The sequence below is a fragment of the Rhinopithecus roxellana genome, chromosome 9 (genome assembly GCF_007565055.1).
Source record: "Rhinopithecus roxellana isolate Shanxi Qingling chromosome 9, ASM756505v1, whole genome shotgun sequence".
Lineage (NCBI taxonomy): Eukaryota > Metazoa > Chordata > Mammalia > Primates > Cercopithecidae > Rhinopithecus > Rhinopithecus roxellana.
In genome coordinates, this window is record NC_044557.1 from 4,564,639 (window position 1) to 4,591,968 (window position 27,330).

Below are 27,330 nucleotides of genomic sequence, written 5' to 3' on the forward strand. Positions count from 1 at the left end.
GCTTTGTGATGGGAAGAATCATCTCACAGGGTTAATCTTTTTGCTTGATTCAGCTGGTTGATAACTCTCTTTGTAGTATGTGCAAAGGGCCATTTAGGAACTTATGGAGACCTATGGAAAACAACAGAATATCCCTAAATAAAAACTAGAAAGAGGCTATCTATGAAACTTATTTGTGATGTGTGGATTCATTTCACATAGTTAAACAGTTCTTTTGATTCAAGAGGTTAGAAACACTATTTTTGTATAATCTGTGAAGGTATATTTGGGAGCCCATTGAGGCCTATGGTGGAAAGCAGAATGTCCCCACATAATAATTAGAAATAATCTATCTGTCAAACAGCTTTGTGATGTGTGGATTTATCTCACAGAGTTAAAACTTTCTTTTGCTGCACAGGGTTGAAAATTCTCTTTTTGAAGGATCTGTAACGAGAAATTTGAAAGCGCATTGGGGCCTGTGGGGAAAAACTGAATATCCCTGGATAAAAATCAGAAAGAAGCTCTCTCTGAAAGTGGTTACTGATGTGTGGAATCACCTCTCAGAGTTAAAACTTTCCTTTAATTCAGGAGATTGGAGGCACTCTTTTTGAAGAATCTGCAAAAGCATATTTGAAAGCCCATTGTGGCCTATGGGGAAAAATGGAATATCCCTAGATAAAAAATAGAAAGAAGCTATCTGTGAAACTGCTTTGTGATATGTAAATTCATCTCACAGTTTTAAAGCTTTATTTGATTTAGCTGTTTGGAAAAACTCTTTTGGAGTATCTGCAAGGGGATATTTGGGAGCCCTTTGAGGCCTATCGGGAAAAATCAAATATCCCCAGATAAAAAGTAGAGAGAAGCTATCTAGGAAACTGCTTTGTGATGTGTGTATTCTTCTCATGCGGTTAAAACTTTCTTTTGATTCAACAGGTTGGAAACACTCTTTTTTGGAAAATCGTGAAGGGAAATTTAGAAGCCCATTGAGGCCTATGGGGAACAATTGGATATCCTAAGATAAAAACTAGAAAGAAGCTGTGAAACTGCTTTGTGATGTGTGGATTAATCTCATAGAGTTAAACCTTTCCTTTGATTAAGCAGGTTGGAAGCACTTTCTTTGGAGAATTTCCAAAAAGACTTTTAAGAGATCATTGTGGCCTATGGGGAAATACTGAATATCTCCAGATAAAAACTTGAAAGAAGCTATCTGTGAACCTGATTTGTGATGTGTGGATTCACCTCACAGAGCTAAACCTTTCTTTTGATTCCACAAATTGGAAAAACTCTTTTTGTAGAATGTGTGAAGGAACATTTGTGAGCTCATTGAACCGTATGGGATAAAAACAAATAACCTTAGATCAAAACTAGAAATAAGTTATCTGTGAAACTGCTTTGTGATTTGTGGATTCATCTCACAGAGTTAAGCATTTGTTTTTGACCAGCAAGTTGGAAATACTTTTTTTGGAGAAGCTGTGAAGGCATATTTGGGAGCCCATTGATGTCTATTAAAAAGCCAAATATCCCCAAATAAATGCTAGAAAGAAGCTACCTGTGAGACTGCTTTGTGATGTCTGTATTCATCTCAGAGGGTTTCAAAATGTTTCTTTTGATTCAGTAGTTAGGAAACACTTTTTTGGAGAATCTCCAAAGGGACGTTTGGGAGATCATTGAGGCCTAGGGGAAAAAGTGAATATTCCCTGATAAAAACTAGAAAGAAGCTATGTGTGAAACACCTTTGAGATATGTGGATTCATCTCAAAGGGAGAAACCTTTATTTTGATTCAACAGGTAGAAAATAATCTTTTTCTAAAATCAGTGAAAAGCCATTTGGGAGCCCATTGTGGCCTATCAGGAATAACAGAATATTACCAGATAAAAGCTATAAAGAAGCTATCTGTGAAACTGCTTTCTGATGTATGGATTCATCTCACAGAATTAAACATATCTTTTGATTCAGCATATTGAAAACAACTCACATTTTGGAGAATCTGTTAAGGGACATTTGAGAGCCCACTGAGGCCTATGAGGAAAAACCGAGTATTCCCAGATAAAATCTAGAAAGAAGGTATCTGTAAAACTTCTCTGTAGTGTGTGGATTCATCTCAGAAAGTTAACTATTTCTTATGATACAGCAGGTTTGGCAACACTTATTTGTAGAATCTATGAAGGGAGTTTTGGGAGCCCATTGATGTGCATTGGGAAAAATACAGTATCCCAAGATAAAAATTAGAAAGAAGCTATCTCTGTAACTGTTTTTTAGGGTGTGGATTCATCTCGCAGAGTTAAGTCTTTCTGTTCATTCAGCATCTTTGAAACATTCTAAGTGTTGAATCTGTGAAGGGACATTTGGGAGCCCATATAGAACTATGGGGAAATGAAGAATACCCCAGATATAAACTAGAAAGAAGCTATCTGTGATACTCCCTTATGATGTGTGGATTCACCTCACAGAGTTAAACTTTTTTTATGATTCAGTTGGTTTATAACGCTGTTTTTGGAGGATCTATGAAGGGACATTTGGGAGCCCCTTGAGGCTCGTGGAGAAAAATTGATTATCCCCTGATAAAAGCTCGAAAGAAACTAAGTCTGAAACTGCTTTTTAATGTGTGGATTGAACTCACAGAGTTCAAACTTTCTTCTGATTCATCAGGTTGGTAACACTTTTTTTTTTTTTGGAGAATATGCAAAGTGACATTTTGGAGCCCATTGAGGCCTATGGAGGAAAACGGAATATCCCCAGATAAAAATTAAAAATAAGCTGTCTGTGAAATTGCTTGCTAATGTATGGATTTGTCTCACAGAGTTAAATCTACTTTTTTTTTTATTCAGCAGGTTAGAAACAATCTTTTTGTATGATCTGTGAAGGGACATTTTGGAGCCCATTTAGGACTAGGTGGAAAAAGAGAATATCCTTAATTAAAATAAAAAGAAGCTATCTGTGAAACTGATTTGTGATGTGTGCATTCACCTCACAGAGTTAAAACTTCCTTTTCATTCAGCAGGTTGGAAACACTTTTTAAGGAATCTGCGAAGGAACATTTGGGAGCAATTGAGGACTATTGGAAAAAAACAAATATCCTCAAATAAAAACCAGAAAGAAGATTTCTGTGAAACTGCTATTTGATCTGTGCATTCATCTCACAGAGTTAAAAAGTTTCTTTTGATTCTATAGGTTGGAAAGACTCTTTTTGTAGAATCTGGGAAGGGACATTTGAGAGCTCATTGAGGCCTATGGGGAAAAACCAAATATCTCCAGATAACTAGAAAAAAGCTATCTGTTAAACTGCTTTGTGATCCGTGGATTCATCTCACACAGGTAAACCCTTGTTTTGATTTAGCAGGATGGAAACATTGTTTTTGAGAATCTGTGAAGGGACATTTTGGAGTCTTTTTAGGCCTATGGGGAAAAACTGAATATTTCCAGATAAAAATTAGAAAGAATCTATCTATGAAAGTGCTTTGTGTATGGATTCATCTGACAGACTTAACACTTTCGTTTGAATAAGCATGTTGGAAACAGTCTTTTTGTCATACCTGTTGAAAGACATTTCGGAACCCACAGAGGCTGATGGGGAAATACCTGTTATCCCCTGATAAAAACTAGGAAGAAGCTTTCTGTGAAACTATTTTGTCATTTCTGGATTCATCTCATAGGGTTAAACCTTTCTTTTGATTCAGCAGGTTGGAAACACTCTTTTCATTGTATCTGTGAATGGACATTTATGGGCCTATTCAGGCCTAAGGGGATAAACTGAACATCCAACCCCCCCAATAAAAAATTAGAAAGAAGCTATCTGTGAAACTGCTTTGTGATCTGTTGATTCATCTCAGGGAGTTGATCTCTTTTTTTTTCAATTCAGATTTTTAGAAACTCTCTTGTTGTAGAATCTGCAAAGGGGAATTTGGGAGTCCGTTGAGGCCTATAGGGAAATACTAAATATGCAAATATCCCCCAATAAAACTACAAGGAAGCTATCTGTGAAACTCCTTTTTATGTGTGGATTCATCTCACAGAATTAAACCATTCTTTTTATTGAGCAGGTAGGAAAAATTATTTTGGTAGAATCTGTGAAAGGACATTTGGGAACCCATTGAGTCTTTTGTGGGAAAACTGAATATCCCCAGGCAGAAATTAGAAAGAAGCTATCAGTGAAACTGGTTTGTGATATGTGTATTTATGTCACAGAGTCAAAAATTTCTGTTGATTCATCAGATTGGAAACACTCTTTTTGGACAATCTGTTAAGGGACGTTTGTGATCCTTTTGAGGTCTATTGAGAAAGACTGAATATCCCCATATAAAACTACAAACAAGCTATCTGTGAAACTGGTTTGTGATATTTGGATTTATGTCAAAGAGTTAAAACTTTCTCTTGATTCAGCAGGTTGGAAACACTCTTTTTTGACAATCTGCAAATGGACATGTGTGATCCCATTGAGGCCTATGGGGAAAAACTGAATATCCTCATATAAAAACTGGAAAAAGCTGTCTGTGAAACTGCTTTGTGATGTGTGGATTCACCTAACAAAGTTAAACCTTTCTTTTGATTCAGCACTTTGGAAACATTGTTCTTGGAGAATCTGTGAAAGGAAAATTTGGAGGCCATTGAGACCTATGGGGCAAAACAGAATATCTCCAGAAAAAAACTAGAAAGAAGCTATAGGTGACACTGTTTTGTGATATGTGGATTCATCTCACGGAGTTGAAACTTTCTTCTGATTCATCAGGTTGAAAACACTCTTCTTGGAGAATCTGTGATTGGACATTTGAAATCACGTTGAATCTTATAAGGAAAAACTGAATATCCTCACATAAAAACTAGAAAGATGCTATCTGTGAAGCTCTCTTGTGATGTGCATATTCATCTATTAGAGTTAAACTTTTCTATTGTTTCAAAAGTTTGGAAACACTCTTTCTGTAGAATCTGCAAAGGGTAATTTGGGAACCCTTTGAGGACTATGGGAAAAAAATATCACCAGACAAAGACTTGAAAGAAGCTATCTTTGAAACTATTTTTTGATGTGTGGATTCATCTAGAGAGTTACTCTTTCTATTGAATCAGTAGATTGTAAACACTCTTTGTGTGGAATTTGCAAAGGGACATATGGGAGCCCATTGAGGCCTATGGTGAAAAACCAAATATCCCCAGATAAAAACAAGAAAGAAACCATCCATGAAACTTATTTCCTATTTGTGGACTCATCTCAAAGTATTAAATATTCCTTTTGATTCAGCAGGTTGGAAACACTCTTTTTGGATAATCTGGGATGGGACATTTGGGAGACCATTGGGCCCTATGGGGAAAAATTGAATATCCCCAGATGAAGACTAGAAAAAAGCTATTTGTGAAACTGCTTTTTGATTTGTAGGTTCATTGTATAGAGTTAAACCTTACTTTTGATTCTGTGAGTTGGAAACACTCTTCTTATAGATTCTGCAAAGGAACATTTGAAAACCCATTTGAGCCTATGGGAAAAAACCCAAATATCTCCAGATTAATTCTAGAAAAAAGTTATCTGTGAAACTGCTTTGGGATGTGTGTATTCGACTCAGAGAGTTAAAACTTTCTGTCAATTGAGCAGGTTGGAAACATTCTTTTAGGAGAATCTACTAAGGTGCATTTGGAGGCCATTGAGGCATACGAAGAAAAGCAAATATCCCCAGATCAAAATGACAAAGCAGATCTCTGTCGAGCTATATTATGATGTGTGAATTTGACTCCCAGAGTTAAGCCTTTCTTTTGATTCAGCAGGTTCGAAACACTCTTTTTGGAGAACATTATATAAGACATTTGCGAGCCCATATAAGGAAAAACAGAATATCCACAGATAAAATCAAGAAAAAAGCTATTTGTGAAAGTCTTTTGTGATTTGTGGATTCATCTCACAGAATTATAACTTTCTTTGGATTCAGCAAGTTGAAAACAGTCTTTTTGGAGAATCTGTGCAGGGTAATTTTAAAGCTTATTGAGACCTATGGAGAAAAACCTACATCCTAAGATAAAAAGTAGAGAGAAGCTGAGAATACACTTTCATACTTGTGGATTTAATTCACAGAGTTACTCCTTGTTTTTGATTCAGCAGGTTGGATACACTCTTTTTTCAGACTCTGCAACAAGGTATTTGGGATCTCATTGTGTCCTGTGGAGAAAAACCGAATATCCCCAGATAAAAACTAAAAAGAATCTATCTGTGAAACTTCCTTGTGATGTGTGGATTCATCTCACAGAGATAAACCTTTCTTTTTATTCAGCAGGTTGGAAACACTCTGTTAGGCGGATATGTAAAAGGGACATAGGGAACACATTGAGTCTTATGGTGAAAAACTGAATATCTCCAGATAAAGTCTGCCAAGAAACTATCTGTGAAACTGCATTGTGATATGTGGATTCAGCTCACACATTTAAACCTTTATTTTGATTCAGCAGGTTGGAAACAATCTTTTTGTAGAATCTGTGAAGGGACATTTGGGGGCCAATTAAGGCCTATGGGAAAAAACAGATTATCCCCAGATAAAAACCAGAAAGAAACTATCTGTGTAAATGCTTTGTGATATGTGGATTCATCTCACATGATTAAACCTTTCTTTTCATTAAGCATTTTAGAAACATTCTTTTTGGAGTATATGTGAAGGGATATTTGGGAGCCCATTGAGGCCCATGCGATAAAACTGAATATCCCCAGATGAAAAATGGAAAGAAGCTATCGGTGAAACTGCTTTGTGATGGGTGGGTTCATAACACAAAATTAAACCTTTCTTTTGATTCACTAGGTTGGAAGTACACCATTTGAAGTATCTGTAAAGGGACATATGGGAGTCAATTTAGGCCTAATGGGAAAAGCTGAATATCTGCAAATAAACACTAGAAAGAAGCTATTTGTGAGACTGCTTTGTGATGTTGGGATTCATCTTACAGAGATAAACCTTTCCTTCGTTTAAGCAAATTTGAAACACTCTTTTTGTATAATCTGCTAAGGGAATTTTGGGGGCCCATTGAGTCCTATAAGAAAAAACAATATATCTCAGATAAAAACTACAGAAATAAAAGTTATCTATGAAACTGCTTTGTGATGTTTGTATTCACCTCACAAAGTTAAACGTTCTTTTGATTCAGTGGGCTAGAAACTGCCTTTTAGGAGAATCTGTGAGGGGAAATTTTGCAACTCACAGAGGCCTGGGGAAGATCCAAATAACAGGATTAAATCTTGCTTTTGATTCAGTAAGTTGGAAACACTCTTTTTGGAGAGTCTTCAATGGAACATTTGGGAGCCCATTGAGGCCTATATGGAAAACCTGAATGCCCCCAGATAAAAACTAGAAAGAAGCTGTTTGTGAAACTGATTCATGATGTGTAGATTCACCTCACTGAGGTAAAACTTTCGTTTGATTCTGCATGTTAGAAATACTTTTTTTTTTTGGTACAATCTGTGAAGGCATGTTTGGGAGACCATTGAGGCCTATGGAGAAAAACCAAATATCCTCAGATGAAAATTATAAAGAAGATATTTGTGAAACTGCTTTTATGTGTGTGGATTTACCTCACAAAGTTAAACATTTCTTTTGATTCAGCAAGTTGGAAACACTCTTTTTGGAGAACTTGCAAAGGGATATTTGGGAGCCCATTGACGCCTGTGGAGAAAAACCCAATATATACTGATAAAACCTAGACTGAAGCTATCTGTGAAACTGCTTTGTGATGTGCGGATTCATCTCACAGAGTTAAACCTTTATTTTGATTCTACAAGTGGGAAAAACTCTTTTTTTACAGTCTAACGGGGGATATTTGGAAATGTATTGAGGCTTATAGGAAAAAAAACAAATATCCCCAGATAAAAACTAGAAAGAAGTTATCTGTGAAACTGCTATGTGATGTGTGGATTCATCTCACAAAGATAAACCATTCTTTCAATTCAGCAGGTTGGAAACACTGTTTTTGTAGAATCTGTGAAGTGACATTTGTGAACCCTTTGAGGCCTATGGAGGGAAACGTAATATCCCCAGATGTATACCAGAAAGAAGCTGTCTGTAAAACTGCTTTGTGATGTGTGGATTCATTACAAATTGTTAAACCTTTCCTTTGATTCAACAGGTTGGAAACACTCTTTTTGTAGAATCTGCAAAGGGACATTTGGGAGCTCTTTGATGCCTATGGGGAAATAAAGTAATGTCCTTTTCAGACAATCAGCAAATGGAAACCTATTGAGGCCTAAAGGAAAAACGAACTATTCTCAAATGAAAACCATCAAGATGATATCAGTGAAACTGCTTTGTGATGTGTGGATTCATCTCAGAGTTAAATCTTCCTTTGGGTTCAACAGGTTATGAACACACTTTTCAGAGAATCTGTAAAGGGACATTTGGGAGACCATTGAGGCCTATGGGGAAAAATCGAATATTTCCAGGTAAAATCTAGAAAGAAGCTATAAATGAAACTGCATTGTGATGTGTGGATTCATCTCACCGAGTGAAGTATTTCATTTGATTCACCAGGTTAGAAACACTCTATTTGAAAAATCTGCAAAGGGACGTTTGGGAGCCCATTGAGCCCTACAGGGAAAAACAGAATATCCCCAGATAAAAACTAGAAAGAAGCTACCTGTGAAACTGCTCTGTGATGTGTGCATTCATCTCACAGAGTTAAACGTTTCTTTTTATACCACAAATTGGAAACACTCTTTTTGGAGAATCTGTGAAGGGACATTTTGGAGTCTATTAATGCCTAGGGTTAAAATCCTAATATCCCCAGATAAAAACAGCAATGAAGGTATTTGTGAAACTGTTTTGTGATGTGTGGATTCATCTGACAGAGTTAAACTTTTATTTTGATTCAGCAGTTTGAAAAGAACATTTTTGGACTGTCTGTGAAGGGACATTTGGGAGCCCATTGTGGCCTATGGGGATTTAAAAAAAAGGAATATCACAAGATATATCTAGAAGAAGCTATCTGTGAAACTGCTTTGTAAAGTGTGGATTCATCTCACAGAGTTAAACTTTTTTTGTTATTCATCACGATGGAAACACTCCTTTTGGAGAATCTGCAAAGGGACATATTAGAGCCCATTGAGGTCTATGGGGAAAAATTGAATATTCTCAGTACAAAATTAGAAAGAAGTTATCTGTGAAACTGCTTTGTGATGTCTGGATTCATGTCACAGAGTTTATCATTTCTTTTGATTCAACAGGTTGCAAGCACTGTTTTTGGAGAATCTACAAAGAGATATTTGGGAGCCCATAGAGGCCTATGCAGGAAAATATGAATATCCCCATGAAAAATGTACGAAGAAACTGTCTGTGAAACTGCTTTGTGAAATGTGCATTCATCTCGGAGTTAAAGCTTTCTTTTGATTCAGCAAGTTGGAAATGCTCTTTTTTGGAGAATCTGCAATGGGATCTTTGTGAGTTCCTTGAGGCCTATGGGGAAAAATGGAATATCCCCAGGCAAAAACTAGAAAGAAGCTATCTGTGAAACTGCTTTGGGATGTGTGGATACATCCCACAGAATTAGAACTCTCTTTTGATTCAGCAGGTTGGAAATACTTTTTTTGGAGAATCTGCAAAAGGACATTTGGGAGCTCATTGAGTCCTATAATAAAAATGAAAAATCCCCAGAAAAAAATAGAAAAAAAAGATATCTGTGAAACTGCTTTGTGATGTATGGATTCATCACAAAGAGTTAAACCGTTGTTTTGATTCATCATGTTGGAAAAACTTTATATGATGAAATTGCTAATGGACAGTTAGGAGCCCATTGAAGTCTACGGGAAAAACCGAATATGCCCAGATAAAAACTAGAAAGACGTTATCTGTGAAATTGCTTCAGGATGTGTGCATTCATCACAAAAGTTTCTTTTTACTTAGCAGTTTAAAAACAGTCTTTTTGTAGAATCAATGAAGGGATATTAGGAGCCTATAGAGACCTATGATGAAAAACTGACTATACTCAGATAGAAACTAGAATCTTTCTGTGAAACAGTTTGCAATGTTTGGATTCATATTCCAGATTTAAACCTTTCTTTTGTTTCAGCAAGTTGGAAAAAACTCTTCTTGGAGGAATTGTGAAAGGACATTTGGGAGCTGACTGAGGCCTATTGGAAAAACCAACTATCCCTTGATAAAAACTACAAAGAATCTATCTGTGAAAATGCTTTATGATGTGTGAATTCATTTCACAGATTTAAAACTTTCTTTTCATTCAGGAGGTTGTAAACACTCTTTTTGGAGAACCTTAAAAGGGACATATCAAGCCCATTGAGGCTCTTGGAGGAAAAGTGAATATCCTCAGATAAAAACCAGAAGAAAGCTATCTCTTAAACTGCTTTGTGATGGGAAGAATCATCTCACAGGGTTAATCTTTTTGCTTGATTCAGCTGGTTGATAACTCTCTTTGTAGTATGTGCAAAGGGCCATTTAGGAACTTATGGAGACCTATGGAAAACAACAGAATATCCCTAAATAAAAACTAGAAAGAGGCTATCTATGAAACTTATTTGTGATGTGTGGATTCATTTCACATAGTTAAACAGTTCTTTTGATTCAAGAGGTTAGAAACACTATTTTTGTATAATCTGTGAAGGTATATTTGGGAGCCCATTGAGGCCTATGGTGGAAAGCAGAATGTCCCCACATAATAATTAGAAATAATCTATCTGTCAAACAGCTTTGTGATGTGTGGATTTATCTCACAGAGTTAAAACTTTCTTTTGCTGCACAGGGTTGAAAATTCTCTTTTTGAAGGATCTGTAACGAGAAATTTGAAAGCGCATTGGGGCCTGTGGGGAAAAACTGAATATCCCTGGATAAAAATCAGAAAGAAGCTCTCTCTGAAAGTGGTTACTGATGTGTGGAATCACCTCTCAGAGTTAAAACTTTCCTTTAATTCAGGAGATTGGAGGCACTCTTTTTGAAGAATCTGCAAAAGCATATTTGAAAGCCCATTGTGGCCTATGGGGAAAAATGGAATATCCCTAGATAAAAAATAGAAAGAAGCTATCTGTGAAACTGCTTTGTGATATGTAAATTCATCTCACAGTTTTAAAGCTTTATTTGATTTAGCTGTTTGGAAAAACTCTTTTGGAGTATCTGCAAGGGGATATTTGGGAGCCCTTTGAGGCCTATCGGGAAAAATCAAATATCCCCAGATAAAAAGTAGAGAGAAGCTATCTAGGAAACTGCTTTGTGATGTGTGTATTCTTCTCATGCGGTTAAAACTTTCTTTTGATTCAACAGGTTGGAAACACTCTTTTTTGGAAAATCGTGAAGGGAAATTTAGAAGCCCATTGAGGCCTATGGGGAACAATTGGATATCCTAAGATAAAAACTAGAAAGAAGCTGTGAAACTGCTTTGTGATGTGTGGATTAATCTCATAGAGTTAAACCTTTCCTTTGATTAAGCAGGTTGGAAGCACTTTCTTTGGAGAATTTCCAAAAAGACTTTTAAGAGATCATTGTGGCCTATGGGGAAATACTGAATATCTCCAGATAAAAACTTGAAAGAAGCTATCTGTGAACCTGATTTGTGATGTGTGGATTCACCTCACAGAGCTAAACCTTTCTTTTGATTCCACAAATTGGAAAAACTCTTTTTGTAGAATGTGTGAAGGAACATTTGTGAGCTCATTGAACCGTATGGGATAAAAACAAATAACCTTAGATCAAAACTAGAAATAAGTTATCTGTGAAACTGCTTTGTGATTTGTGGATTCATCTCACAGAGTTAAGCATTTGTTTTTGACCAGCAAGTTGGAAATACTTTTTTTGGAGAAGCTGTGAAGGCATATTTGGGAGCCCATTGATGTCTATTAAAAAGCCAAATATCCCCAAATAAATGCTAGAAAGAAGCTACCTGTGAGACTGCTTTGTGATGTCTGTATTCATCTCAGAGGGTTTCAAAATGTTTCTTTTGATTCAGTAGTTAGGAAACACTTTTTTTGGAGAATCTCCAAAGGGACGTTTGGGAGATCATTGAGGCCTAGGGGAAAAAGTGAATATTCCCTGATAAAAACTAGAAAGAAGCTATGTGTGAAACACCTTTGAGATATGTGGATTCATCTCAAAGGGAGAAACCTTTATTTTGATTCAACAGGTAGAAAATAATCTTTTTCTAAAATCAGTGAAAAGCCATTTGGGAGCCCATTGTGGCCTATCAGGAATAACAGAATATTACCAGATAAAAGCTATAAAGAAGCTATCTGTGAAACTGCTTTCTGATGTATGGATTCATCTCACAGAATTAAACATATCTTTTGATTCAGCATATTGAAAACAACTCACATTTTGGAGAATCTGTTAAGGGACATTTGAGAGCCCACTGAGGCCTATGAGGAAAAACCGAGTATTCCCAGATAAAATCTAGAAAGAAGGTATCTGTAAAACTTCTCTGTAGTGTGTGGATTCATCTCAGAAAGTTAACTATTTCTTATGATACAGCAGGTTTGGCAACACTTATTTGTAGAATCTATGAAGGGAGTTTTGGGAGCCCATTGATGTGCATTGGGAAAAATACAGTATCCCAAGATAAAAATTAGAAAGAAGCTATCTCTGTAACTGTTTTTTAGGGTGTGGATTCATCTCGCAGAGTTAAGTCTTTCTGTTCATTCAGCATCTTTGAAACATTCTAAGTGTTGAATCTGTGAAGGGACATTTGGGAGCCCATATAGAACTATGGGGAAATGAAGAATACCCCAGATATAAACTAGAAAGAAGCTATCTGTGATACTCCCTTATGATGTGTGGATTCACCTCACAGAGTTAAACTTTTTTTATGATTCAGTTGGTTTATAACGCTGTTTTTGGAGGATCTATGAAGGGACATTTGGGAGCCCCTTGAGGCTCGTGGAGAAAAATTGATTATCCCCTGATAAAAGCTCGAAAGAAACTAAGTCTGAAACTGCTTTTTAATGTGTGGATTGAACTCACAGAGTTCAAACTTTCTTCTGATTCATCAGGTTGGTAACACTTTTTTTTTTTTTGGAGAATATGCAAAGTGACATTTTGGAGCCCATTGAGGCCTATGGAGGAAAACGGAATATCCCCAGATAAAAATTAAAAATAAGCTGTCTGTGAAATTGCTTGCTAATGTATGGATTTGTCTCACAGAGTTAAATCTACTTTTTTTTTTATTCAGCAGGTTAGAAACAATCTTTTTGTATGATCTGTGAAGGGACATTTTGGAGCCCATTTAGGACTAGGTGGAAAAAGAGAATATCCTTAATTAAAATAAAAAGAAGCTATCTGTGAAACTGATTTGTGATGTGTGCATTCACCTCACAGAGTTAAAACTTCCTTTTCATTCAGCAGGTTGGAAACACTTTTTAAGGAATCTGCGAAGGAACATTTGGGAGCAATTGAGGACTATTGGAAAAAAACAAATATCCTCAAATAAAAACCAGAAAGAAGATTTCTGTGAAACTGCTATTTGATCTGTGCATTCATCTCACAGAGTTAAAAGTTTCTTTTGATTCTATAGGTTGGAAAGACTCTTTTTGTAGAATCTGGGAAGGGACATTTGAGAGCTCATTGAGGCCTATGGGGAAAAACCAAATATCTCCAGATAACTAGAAAAAAGCTATCTGTTAAACTGCTTTGTGATCCGTGGATTCATCTCACACAGGTAAACCCTTGTTTTGATTTAGCAGGATGGAAACATTGTTTTTGAGAATCTGTGAAGGGACATTTTGGAGTCTTTTTAGGCCTATGGGGAAAAACTGAATATTTCCAGATAAAAATTAGAAAGAATCTATCTATGAAAGTGCTTTGTGTATGGATTCATCTGACAGACTTAACACTTTCGTTTGAATAAGCATGTTGGAAACAGTCTTTTTGTCATACCTGTTGAAAGACATTTCGGAACCCACAGAGGCTGATGGGGAAATACCTGTTATCCCCTGATAAAAACTAGGAAGAAGCTTTCTGTGAAACTATTTTGTCATTTCTGGATTCATCTCATAGGGTTAAACCTTTCTTTTGATTCAGCAGGTTGGAAACACTCTTTTCATTGTATCTGTGAATGGACATTTATGGGCCTATTCAGGCCTAAGGGGATAAACTGAACATCCAACCCCCCCAATAAAAAATTAGAAAGAAGCTATCTGTGAAACTGCTTTGTGATCTGTTGATTCATCTCAGGGAGTTGATCTCTTTTTTTTTCAATTCAGATTTTTAGAAACTCTCTTGTTGTAGAATCTGCAAAGGGGAATTTGGGAGTCCGTTGAGGCCTATAGGGAAATACTAAATATGCAAATATCCCCCAATAAAACTACAAGGAAGCTATCTGTGAAACTCCTTTTTATGTGTGGATTCATCTCACAGAATTAAACCATTCTTTTTATTGAGCAGGTAGGAAAAATTATTTTGGTAGAATCTGTGAAAGGACATTTGGGAACCCATTGAGTCTTTTGTGGGAAAACTGAATATCCCCAGGCAGAAATTAGAAAGAAGCTATCAGTGAAACTGGTTTGTGATATGTGTATTTATGTCACAGAGTCAAAAATTTCTGTTGATTCATCAGATTGGAAACACTCTTTTTGGACAATCTGTTAAGGGACGTTTGTGATCCTTTTGAGGTCTATTGAGAAAGACTGAATATCCCCATATAAAACTACAAACAAGCTATCTGTGAAACTGGTTTGTGATATTTGGATTTATGTCAAAGAGTTAAAACTTTCTCTTGATTCAGCAGGTTGGAAACACTCTTTTTTGACAATCTGCAAATGGACATGTGTGATCCCATTGAGGCCTATGGGGAAAAACTGAATATCCTCATATAAAAACTGGAAAAAGCTGTCTGTGAAACTGCTTTGTGATGTGTGGATTCACCTAACAAAGTTAAACCTTTCTTTTGATTCAGCACTTTGGAAACATTGTTCTTGGAGAATCTGTGAAAGGAAAATTTGGAGGCCATTGAGACCTATGGGGCAAAACAGAATATCTCCAGAAAAAAACTAGAAAGAAGCTATAGGTGACACTGTTTTGTGATATGTGGATTCATCTCACGGAGTTGAAACTTTCTTCTGATTCATCAGGTTGAAAACACTCTTCTTGGAGAATCTGTGATTGGACATTTGAAATCACGTTGAATCTTATAAGGAAAAACTGAATATCCTCACATAAAAACTAGAAAGATGCTATCTGTGAAGCTCTCTTGTGATGTGCATATTCATCTATTAGAGTTAAACTTTTCTATTGTTTCAAAAGTTTGGAAACACTCTTTCTGTAGAATCTGCAAAGGGTAATTTGGGAACCCTTTGAGGACTATGGGAAAAAAATATCACCAGACAAAGACTTGAAAGAAGCTATCTTTGAAACTATTTTTTGATGTGTGGATTCATCTAGAGAGTTACTCTTTCTATTGAATCAGTAGATTGTAAACACTCTTTGTGTGGAATTTGCAAAGGGACATATGGGAGCCCATTGAGGCCTATGGTGAAAAACCAAATATCCCCAGATAAAAACAAGAAAGAAACCATCCATGAAACTTATTTCCTATTTGTGGACTCATCTCAAAGTATTAAATATTCCTTTTGATTCAGCAGGTTGGAAACACTCTTTTTGGATAATCTGGGATGGGACATTTGGGAGACCATTGGGCCCTATGGGGAAAAATTGAATATCCCCAGATGAAGACTAGAAAAAAGCTATTTGTGAAACTGCTTTTTGATTTGTAGGTTCATTGTATAGAGTTAAACCTTACTTTTGATTCTGTGAGTTGGAAACACTCTTCTTATAGATTCTGCAAAGGAACATTTGAAAACCCATTTGAGCCTATGGGAAAAAACCCAAATATCTCCAGATTAATTCTAGAAAAAAGTTATCTGTGAAACTGCTTTGGGATGTGTGTATTCGACTCAGAGAGTTAAAACTTTCTGTCAATTGAGCAGGTTGGAAACATTCTTTTAGGAGAATCTACTAAGGTGCATTTGGAGGCCATTGAGGCATACGAAGAAAAGCAAATATCCCCAGATCAAAATGACAAAGCAGATCTCTGTCGAGCTATATTATGATGTGTGAATTTGACTCCCAGAGTTAAGCCTTTCTTTTGATTCAGCAGGTTCGAAACACTCTTTTTGGAGAACATTATATAAGACATTTGCGAGCCCATATAAGGAAAAACAGAATATCCACAGATAAAATCAAGAAAAAAGCTATTTGTGAAAGTCTTTTGTGATTTGTGGATTCATCTCACAGAATTATAACTTTCTTTGGATTCAGCAAGTTGAAAACAGTCTTTTTGGAGAATCTGTGCAGGGTAATTTTAAAGCTTATTGAGACCTATGGAGAAAAACCTACATCCTAAGATAAAAAGTAGAGAGAAGCTGAGAATACACTTTCATACTTGTGGATTTAATTCACAGAGTTACTCCTTGTTTTTGATTCAGCAGGTTGGATACACTCTTTTTTCAGACTCTGCAACAAGGTATTTGGGATCTCATTGTGTCCTGTGGAGAAAAACCGAATATCCCCAGATAAAAACTAAAAAGAATCTATCTGTGAAACTTCCTTGTGATGTGTGGATTCATCTCACAGAGATAAACCTTTCTTTTTATTCAGCAGGTTGGAAACACTCTGTTAGGCGGATATGTAAAAGGGACATAGGGAACACATTGAGTCTTATGGTGAAAAACTGAATATCTCCAGATAAAGTCTGCCAAGAAACTATCTGTGAAACTGCATTGTGATATGTGGATTCAGCTCACACATTTAAACCTTTATTTTGATTCAGCAGGTTGGAAACAATCTTTTTGTAGAATCTGTGAAGGGACATTTGGGGGCCAATTAAGGCCTATGGGAAAAAACAGATTATCCCCAGATAAAAACCAGAAAGAAACTATCTGTGTAAATGCTTTGTGATATGTGGATTCATCTCACATGATTAAACCTTTCTTTTCATTAAGCATTTTAGAAACATTCTTTTTGGAGTATATGTGAAGGGATATTTGGGAGCCCATTGAGGCCCATGCGATAAAACTGAATATCCCCAGATGAAAAATGGAAAGAAGCTATCGGTGAAACTGCTTTGTGATGGGTGGGTTCATAACACAAAATTAAACCTTTCTTTTGATTCACTAGGTTGGAAGTACACCATTTGAAGTATCTGTAAAGGGACATATGGGAGTCAATTTAGGCCTAATGGGAAAAGCTGAATATCTGCAAATAAACACTAGAAAGAAGCTATTTGTGAGACTGCTTTGTGATGTTGGGATTCATCTTACAGAGATAAACCTTTCCTTCGTTTAAGCAAATTTGAAACACTCTTTTTGTATAATCTGCTAAGGGAATTTTGGGGGCCCATTGAGTCCTATAAGAAAAAACAATATATCTCAGATAAAAACTACAGAAATAAAAGTTATCTATGAAACTGCTTTGTGATGTTTGTATTCACCTCACAAAGTTAAACGTTCTTTTGATTCAGTGGGCTAGAAACTGCCTTTTAGGAGAATCTGTGAGGGGAAATTTTGCAACTCACAGAGGCCTGGGGAAGATCCAAATAACAGGATTAAATCTTGCTTTTGATTCAGTAAGTTGGAAACACTCTTTTTGGAGAGTCTTCAATGGAACATTTGGGAGCCCATTGAGGCCTATATGGAAAACCTGAATGCCCCCAGATAAAAACTAGAAAGAAGCTGTTTGTGAAACTGATTCATGATGTGTAGATTCACCTCACTGAGGTAAAACTTTCGTTTGATTCTGCATGTTAGAAATACTTTTTTTTTGGTACAATCTGTGAAGGCATGTTTGGGAGACCATTGAGGCCTATGGAGAAAAACCAAATATCCTCAGATGAAAATTATAAAGAAGATATTTGTGAAACTGCTTTTATGTGTGTGGATTTACCTCACAAAGTTAAACATTTCTTTTGATTCAGCAAGTTGGAAACACTCTTTTTGGAGAACTTGCAAAGGGATATTTGGGAGCCCATTGACGCCTGTGGAGAAAAACCCAATATATACTGATAAAACCTAGACTGAAGCTATCTGTGAAACTGCTTTGTGATGTGCGGATTCATCTCACAGAGTTAAACCTTTATTTTGATTCTACAAGTGGGAAAAACTCTTTTTTTACAGTCTAACGGGGGATATTTGGAAATGTATTGAGGCTTATAGGAAAAAAAACAAATATCCCCAGATAAAAACTAGAAAGAAGTTATCTGTGAAACTGCTATGTGATGTGTGGATTCATCTCACAAAGATAAACCATTCTTTCAATTCAGCAGGTTGGAAACACTGTTTTTGTAGAATCTGTGAAGTGACATTTGTGAACCCTTTGAGGCCTATGGAGGGAAACGTAATATCCCCAGATGTATACCAGAAAGAAGCTGTCTGTAAAACTGCTTTGTGATGTGTGGATTCATTACAAATTGTTAAACCTTTCCTTTGATTCAACAGGTTGGAAACACTCTTTTTGTAGAATCTGCAAAGGGACATTTGGGAGCTCTTTGATGCCTATGGGGAAATAAAGTAATGTCCTTTTCAGACAATCAGCAAATGGAAACCTATTGAGGCCTAAAGGAAAAACGAACTATTCTCAAATGAAAACCATCAAGATGATATCAGTGAAACTGCTTTGTGATGTGTGGATTCATCTCAGAGTTAAATCTTCCTTTGGGTTCAACAGGTTATGAACACACTTTTCAGAGAATCTGTAAAGGGACATTTGGGAGACCATTGAGGCCTATGGGGAAAAATCGAATATTTCCAGGTAAAATCTAGAAAGAAGCTATAAATGAAACTGCATTGTGATGTGTGGATTCATCTCACCGAGTGAAGTATTTCATTTGATTCACCAGGTTAGAAACACTCTATTTGAAAAATCTGCAAAGGGACGTTTGGGAGCCCATTGAGCCCTACAGGGAAAAACAGAATATCCCCAGATAAAAACTAGAAAGAAGCTACCTGTGAAACTGCTCTGTGATGTGTGCATTCATCTCACAGAGTTAAACGTTTCTTTTTATACCACAAATTGGAAACACTCTTTTTGGAGAATCTGTGAAGGGACATTTTGGAGTCTATTAATGCCTAGGGTTAAAATCCTAATATCCCCAGATAAAAACAGCAATGAAGGTATTTGTGAAACTGTTTTGTGATGTGTGGATTCATCTGACAGAGTTAAACTTTTATTTTGATTCAGCAGTTTGAAAAGAACATTTTTGGACTGTCTGTGAAGGGACATTTGGGAGCCCATTGTGGCCTATGGGGATTTAAAAAAAAGGAATATCACAAGATATATCTAGAAGAAGCTATCTGTGAAACTGCTTTGTAAAGTGTGGATTCATCTCACAGAGTTAAACTTTTTTTGTTATTCATCACGATGGAAACACTCCTTTTGGAGAATCTGCAAAGGGACATATTAGAGCCCATTGAGGTCTATGGGGAAAAATTGAATATTCTCAGTACAAAATTAGAAAGAAGTTATCTGTGAAACTGCTTTGTGATGTCTGGATTCATGTCACAGAGTTTATCATTTCTTTTGATTCAACAGGTTGCAAGCACTGTTTTTGGAGAATCTACAAAGAGATATTTGGGAGCCCATAGAGGCCTATGCAGGAAAATATGAATATCCCCATGAAAAATGTACGAAGAAACTGTCTGTGAAACTGCTTTGTGAAATGTGCATTCATCTCGGAGTTAAAGCTTTCTTTTGATTCAGCAAGTTGGAAATGCTCTTTTTTGGAGAATCTGCAATGGGATCTTTGTGAGTTCCTTGAGGCCTATGGGGAAAAATGGAATATCCCCAGGCAAAAACTAGAAAGAAGCTATCTGTGAAACTGCTCTGTGACGTTGGATTCATCTCACAGAATTAAACCTTTCTTTTGTTTCAGCAGGTTAGAGTATGCTTTTTTGAGTATCCACGATGGGACCTTGGGAGCTGATTTTGGCATATAAAAAACCTGAATATCCCCTAATAAAAACTAGAAAGAATGCATCTGTGAAACTGCATTGTGATGTGTGGATTCATTGAACAGGGTTAAAATTTTCTTTTGATTCATTAGGTTGGAAACACTCATTTTTTGGATTATCTGCAAAGCGACATTTGGAGTCCATTGAGACCAATGGGGAAAAACTGTATATCCAGACGTAAAAATGTGAAAAAAGTTATCTGTGAAACTGCTTATCATATGAGAATTCACCACATGGAGTTAAAACTTTCTTTTGATTCAGCAGGTTGAATACTCTCTTTTAGAAGAATCAATGAAGGGACATTTGGGAGCCCAATGTGACCCATGGGGGAAAAAAGAAAAAACAAATATCTTCAGATAAAACGAGAAAGAAACTATCTGTGAAACTGTGTTGTGATGTGTGGATTCACCTCACATAAATAAACGTATCCTCTGATTCAGCAGGTTGGAAATACTCTTTTTGGAGTATCTGTGAAGGGACATTTGAGGGCTCACTGATGCTTTTCAGGAGAAATGAAATATGCTGAGGTAATAACTAGAAATAAGCAATCTGTAAAACTGCTTTTTCGTGTGTGGATTCATCTCCCATAGTTGAACCTAGTGTTTGATTCACCAGGTTGGAAACATTCTTTTTATAGTATCTATGAAGGGACATTTGGGAGCCCATTCAGAGCAATGGGGAAAACCCAAAAATCTCCAGGTAAAAAATAGAAAGAAGCTACCTGTGAAACTGCTTTGTGATGTGTGGATTCATCTCACAGAGTTAAACGTTTCTTTTGATTCAGTAAGTTGGAAACACTGTTTTTGGAGAATCTGTTAAGGGGCATTTGAAAGCTCATTGAAGCCCATGCAAAAAGAAACTGAATATTTCCAGATAAAAACTAGAAGGAAACTATCTGTGAAACTACTTTGTGATGTTTGGATTCATCTCACAGAATTAAATCCTTCTTTTTATTCAGCAGGTTGGAAACACTCCTTGGCACAATCTGTGAAGGGACATATGAGAGCCCATTGAGGCTTTTGTGATAAACCAAATATCTGTGAAACTTTTTGTGATGTGTGGATTAATCTCACAGGGTTAAAACTTTTGATTCAGAAGGTTGGAAACCCTCTTTTTGGACAATCTGCGATGGGACATATGGGAGCATATTAAGCCCCATTGGGATAAACAGAATATCCCCAGATAAATACTGGAAAGAAGCTCTCTGTGAAACTGCTTTGTGATGTGTGGATTCATCTTACAGCGTAGTGCCTTTCTTTTGATTCAACAGGTTGAAAACCTTCTTAAAGGATCTGCTAAGAAACATTTCAAAGCCCATTGATGCCCATGGGGTAAAACAGAATATCCCCAGGTAAAAACTAGAAAGAAGCTATCTGTGAAACTGCTTTAGGATGTGTGGATTCATCTCACAGAGGTAAACCTTTCTTTTTATTCAGCAGGTTGGAAACACTCTTTTTGGAGAATCTGCAGAAGGACATTTAGAATCTCATTAAGCACTAGAGTAAAACAGAAGATTTCCAGATACAAATTTGAAATAAGCTGTATGTGATACTGCTTTGTGATGTGTGGATTCGTCTCACAGAGTTAAACTTGTCTTTTGGTTCAGCAGGTTTGATACACTTTTTTTGGAGAATGTGTGAAGGGACATTTTGGACCCCATTGATGTCTGTGAGGAGAAACAAAATATCACAGGTAAAAACTAGAAAGAAGATATATATGAAACTGCTTTGTGATCTGCGTATTCATCTCACAGGGTTAAACTTTTGATTCACTAGGTTGGAAAGACTCTTTTTCGAGGATATGTGAAGGGACATTAGGGAGCCCATTGAAGCCTACTTTAATAAAAATCAAATTTTAGAGGTAAAAATTAGAAACAAGGAGTCTGTGAAGCTGCTTTGTGATGTGTGAATTCATCTCAGGGTTAAACCTTTCTTTTCTTTCAGCAGGTTGAAAACACTTTATTTGGAGAATCTATAAAGGGACATTTGGGAGACCATTGAGGCCCATGGAGATAAACTACATATCCACATGTAAAAACGGGAAAAAAATTCTATCTGTGAACAGCTTTGTGATGTGTCGATACATTTCACAGAGTTAAACATTTCCTTTCATTCACCAGGTTGAAAACACTCTTGTTGGAAAATCTGCAGAGAGAAATTTGGGAGTCCATTCAGGCCAATGGGGAAAAACAGAATATCCCTGGATAAAAATTCGAAAGAAGCTATCTGCGAGACTGCCTTGTGATGTGTGAATTCATCTCACAGAGTTAAACCTTTCTTTTGATTCAGCAGGTTGTAAGCACTCCTTTTGGAGAATGTGAGATGGCACAACTGGGACCTAGTTGAGGCTCATGTGAAAAGAACAAATATCTCCAGAGAAAAATGAGGAAGAAGTTGTCTGTGGAACTGCTTGTGATGTGTGGATTCTTTTCACAGAGTTAACCTTTTCTTTGACTCAGAAGGTTGGAAACACTATTTTTTAAAAATGTATGAAAGGACATATTGGCACCCATTGAGTCCAATGAGGAACAACCAAATATCCACAGCTAAAAACTAGAAAGAAGCTATATATAAAAAAGCTTTGTAGTTTGTGGACTCATTTCACAGAGTGAAAAGTTTCCTATGATTTAGCAGGTTGGTAAGACTGTTTTTGGAGAACCTTCAGAGAAACATTTGCAAACCCATTGAGGCTTAGAGGTAAAAACATATCCCCAGTTAAAAACCAGAAAGAAGCTATCTGGGAAACTGCTTTGTGATGTGTGCATTCGTCTCACAGAGTAATACCTTTATTTTGATTCAGCAGTTTGGAAACACAATTTGGAGTGTCCGTGATGGGACATTTCCAAGCCCATTCAAGCCTATGGGGAAAGACGGAATATCCCCAGATAATAACAAGAAAGAAGCTATCTGTGAAACTGCTTTTTAATGTGAGGATTCATCTCCCAGAGTTTAACCTTACGTTTGATTCAGCAGGTTGGAAACATTCCTTTTGGAGAATCTGCAAAGGGCCATTTTGGAGCCCATTGAGGCCTATGGGAAAAGCCCAAATATCCCCAGATAAAAACTGGAAAGAAGCCATCTATGAAACTGCTTTCTGATGTGTGAATTAAGTTCAAATAGTTAAACTATTCTTTTTATTCAGCAGGAAGGAAACACTTTTATTGTAGAATGTGCAACAGGACAATTTGGAGCCCATTTAGGCCTATGGGAACACACCAAATATCCCTAAATAAAAACTAAATGAAAGCTATCTGTGAAACTGCTTTGTAATGCCTCAATTCCTGTCACAAATGTAAACATTTCTTTTGATTCAGTAGGTTTTTGTAGAATGTGTAACATGACATTTGGGAGTGCATTTTGGCTCATGGGAACAAACCAAATATACCTAGATAAAAACTAAAAGGAATCTATCTGTGAAACTAATATGTGATGTGTGGATTCGTCTCATAAACTAAACTTCTGCTTTTTTTCAGCAGGTTGGAAACACTCTTTTTAGAGAATCTCCAAATTGACATTTCAGAGCCCATTGAAGCCTGTTGGAAAAAATGAAATATTCCCAGATAAAAACTAGAAAGAGTCTATCTGCTTTGTGACGTGTGGATTCATCTCACAGAGTTAAAATTATCTTTAGATTCAGCATTGTGGAAACACTCCTTTTGGACACTCTATGAAGGGACATTTTGGACACCTTTGAGGCTGATAAGGAAAAACTGAATATCCCCAAAGAAAAACTCAAAAGAAGCTATTTGTGAAACTGCTTTGTGATGTCTGGATTCATCTCTCAGAGTTGAACCTTTCTTTTGATTCAGCAGGTTGGAAACACTCTTTTCGTAGAATCTGCAAAGGGACATTTGGAAGCCTACTGAGGCCTAAAGGGAAAAACAGAATATCCCCTAAAAACTAGAAAGAAGTAATCTGTGAAGCTGCATTGTGAAGTGTGTATTCATCTACCAGAGTTAAAACTTTCCTCTGATTCAGGAGTTTGGAAACACTCTATTTGGATAATCTGTGAAGGTGCATTTTAGAGCCCAATGAGCTTCATGCAGAAAAACTGAATGTCCCCTGCTAAAAGCTAGAAAGAAGCCATCTGTGTAACTGCATTGTGATGTGTGAATTCGTCTCACAGAATTAAAAGTTTATTGTGATTCAGCAAGTTGCAAACATTCTTTTTGGAGAATCTGCCAAGGGACATTTCCAAACCCTTCAAGACCTATGGGGAAAAACTGATTATCCCCAGATAAAAACTAGAAAGAAGCTATCTGTGAAACAGCTTGTGATGTGTGAATTCATCTCACAGAGTTAAACCTTTCTTTTGAATAAGCAGATTGGAAACACTCTTTTTGAAGAATCTGTGAAGAGGCATTTAGCAACCCATTGATGTCTAAGGGAAAAACTAAAAATCCCCAGATAAAAACTAGAAGGAAGCTATGTGTGAAACTGCTTTATTATTCTGGATGCATCTCACAGAGTTAAACCTTTATTTGGATTCAGAAGATTTAGGACACTCTTTTTGTAGAATCTGCGAAGAAACATTTAGGAGCCCATTGAGGCCTATGGGAACAAACTGAATATCCCCAGATAAAAACTAGAAAGAAGCTATCTGTGAATCTCCTTGGTGATGTGTGAATTCATCTCACAAAGTCAAAACTTTTTGTTGATTCATCAGGTTGGAAACACTCTTTTTGAAGGATCTGCTAAGGGACATTTGAGAGCCAAGTGAGGCCTATAGGAAAAAAACAAGTATCTTCAGATATAAAGGAGAAAGAAGTGATCTGCGAAAATGTTTTGTTTTATATGGATTCATCTCATAGAGGTAAAACTTGGTTTTTATTCAATAGGTTGGAAACACTCTTTTTGTAGGATGTGCAAAGGGACATTTGGGAGCCCATTGAGGCCTATGGAGAAAAATAGGATATTCCCTGGTAAACACTAGAAAGAAGCTGTCTGTGAAAATGCTTTGTGGATTTGTTGCACTGAGTTAAAACTTTCTTTTAATTCAGCCAGTTGGAAACACTCATTTTGTAAATCCTGTGAGGGGAAATTTGGGGGCCCATTGTATCCTATGGGGTAAAACCTGAATATCAGAAGATCAAAACTTGAAAGAAGTTATCTGTGAAACTGCTTCATGATATATGAATTCATCTCACAGAGATAAAACTTTCTTCTTACTCAGCACATTGGAAACACTGTTTTTGCAGTCTCTGAAGGACATTTGGGAGCTCACAAGGTGTACAAGTAAAACAAAATATCCCTGACAAAAACTAGAAAGAAGCTATCTGTGAAACTGCTTTGTGATGGGTGGGGTCATCTCAGAGAGTTAAACTTCTCTTAAATGCAGCATGTTAGAAAAACTCTTTTTGAAGAATCTACAAAGAGACATTTGGTAGCATTTGAGGCCTATGGGGAAAACTGAATATACCCAGATGAAAACTAGAATGAAGCTGTCTGTGAGACTGCTTTGGATGTGTGGATTTCTCTTACAGAGTTAAACCATTATTTGATTCAGCAAGTCAGAAGCACTCTGTTTGTAAAGTTGGTAAAGGGACATTTGGGAGCTCGTTGTGGTCTATGAGCAAATCCAAATATTCCCAGATAAAAACTAGAGAGAAACTATGTGTGAAACTGCTTTGTGAAGCGTGGATTCATCTTACAGAATTAAACCTTTCTTTTTAATTCAGCAGGATGAAAATACTGTTTTTGGAGAATCTGCAAAGGGACATTTGGGAGCCCATAATGGTCTATGGGGAAAAACTGAATATTTCCAGATAAAAACTAGACAGAAGGTATCTGCGAAACTACTTTGTGGATTAATCTCAAAGAGTGAAATATTTCTTTTGATTTCTTTTGATTGAGCACGTTGGAAACACTTTTTTTAGAGAGTCTGTGAAGGGATTTATGGTGCCCATTGAGTCCAACGGGGAAAAATTGATTGTGTCCAGATAAAAATTAGAAAGAAGCTATATGTGAAAGTGATTTGTGATATGTGGATTCATATGACAGAGTAAACCCTTTCTTTTGATTCAGCAGCTCGGATATAGTCTTTTTGGAGAATTTGCCAAGGGACATTTGGGAGTCCATTGAGGCCTATGAAGAAAAAATGAATAATCATAGACAAAAACTAGAAAGAAGCTGTTAAACTGGTTTGCGATGTGTGATTCACCTAAAAGAGTTACTTTTTTTTTTTTTTAATTCAGTTTGTTGAAAACACTCTTTTTGGAAAATCTATAAAGGGACATTTGGGAGCCCATTGATGTCTATGGGGTGAAACAAAATATCTGAAGATATCAAGAAGGAACTATCTGTGAAACTGTTCTGGGATGTGTAGATTCATCTGACAGAATTAAACCTTTTTTTGGTTCAGCAGGTTAAAAATATTCTTTTTGGAGAAATTTTGAAGAAATACTTGAAAGTCCATTGAGGTGTAAGGCAAGAAAGAGATTATACCCAGACAAAAATTAGAAAGAAACGATCTGTGAATCTGCTTTGTGTTCTGTATTTATGTCACGGAGTTTAACCTTTCTTTAGATTCATCAGGTTGGAAACACTCTTTGTGTAGAATCTTTGAAGGGACACTTGGGAGTCCATTGAGGCCTATAGGGTAAAACAGAATAACCCCAGATAAAAACTGGAAAGAAGCTACCTGTGAAACCACTTTGAGATGTGTGGATTCAATTCACAGAGTAAAACCTTTCTTTTCATTAAGCATATTGTAAACCATCTTTTCAGAGAATCTGCCAATGGACACTGTGGAAGTCATTCAGATCTATGAGGAAAAACCGAATATCATCAGATAAAAAGTAGAAAGAAGCTATCTGTGAAACTACTTTTTGATGTGTTGATTCATCTCCCAAGGTTAAACTTTTCTTTCAATTCAGCAGGTAGGAATCAGTCTTTTTGGGGAATCTTCAAGGGAACATTTTGGAGACCATTGAGTCCCAAGATGAAAAATGGAATATCCCCCGATAAAAATCTAAAAAGAATCTAATCTATGAAAGTGCTTTGTGATGTGTGGATTCATCTCCCAGTGTTAAACCTTTCTTTTGATTCGGCAGGTAGGAAACGTGTTTTAGGAGAATCTATGAGGGGACATTTTGTAACCAATTGTGGCCTAAGAAGAAAAACCGAATATTCCCAAATAATCTAAAAAGAATCTATCTGTGAAACTGCTTTGTGATACGTGGATTCATTGTCCAGAGAAAAATCTTGTCTTTGATTCATCAAGTTGGAAACACTCTTTTTGAAAACTCTGCAATGGGACATTTGGGAGCTTATTGAAGCATAAATAGAAAAAATGAATATCTTGATAAAAACTTTTAAGAAGCTATCTGCGAAGCCACATCGTGATGTGTGGATTTATCTCACAGATAAACTCTTCTTTGATTCAGCAGGTTGGAAACATTCTTTTAGGAAAATCTGTGAAGAAACATTTGGGAGCCTAGTGAGTCCTGTTGGGAAAATCC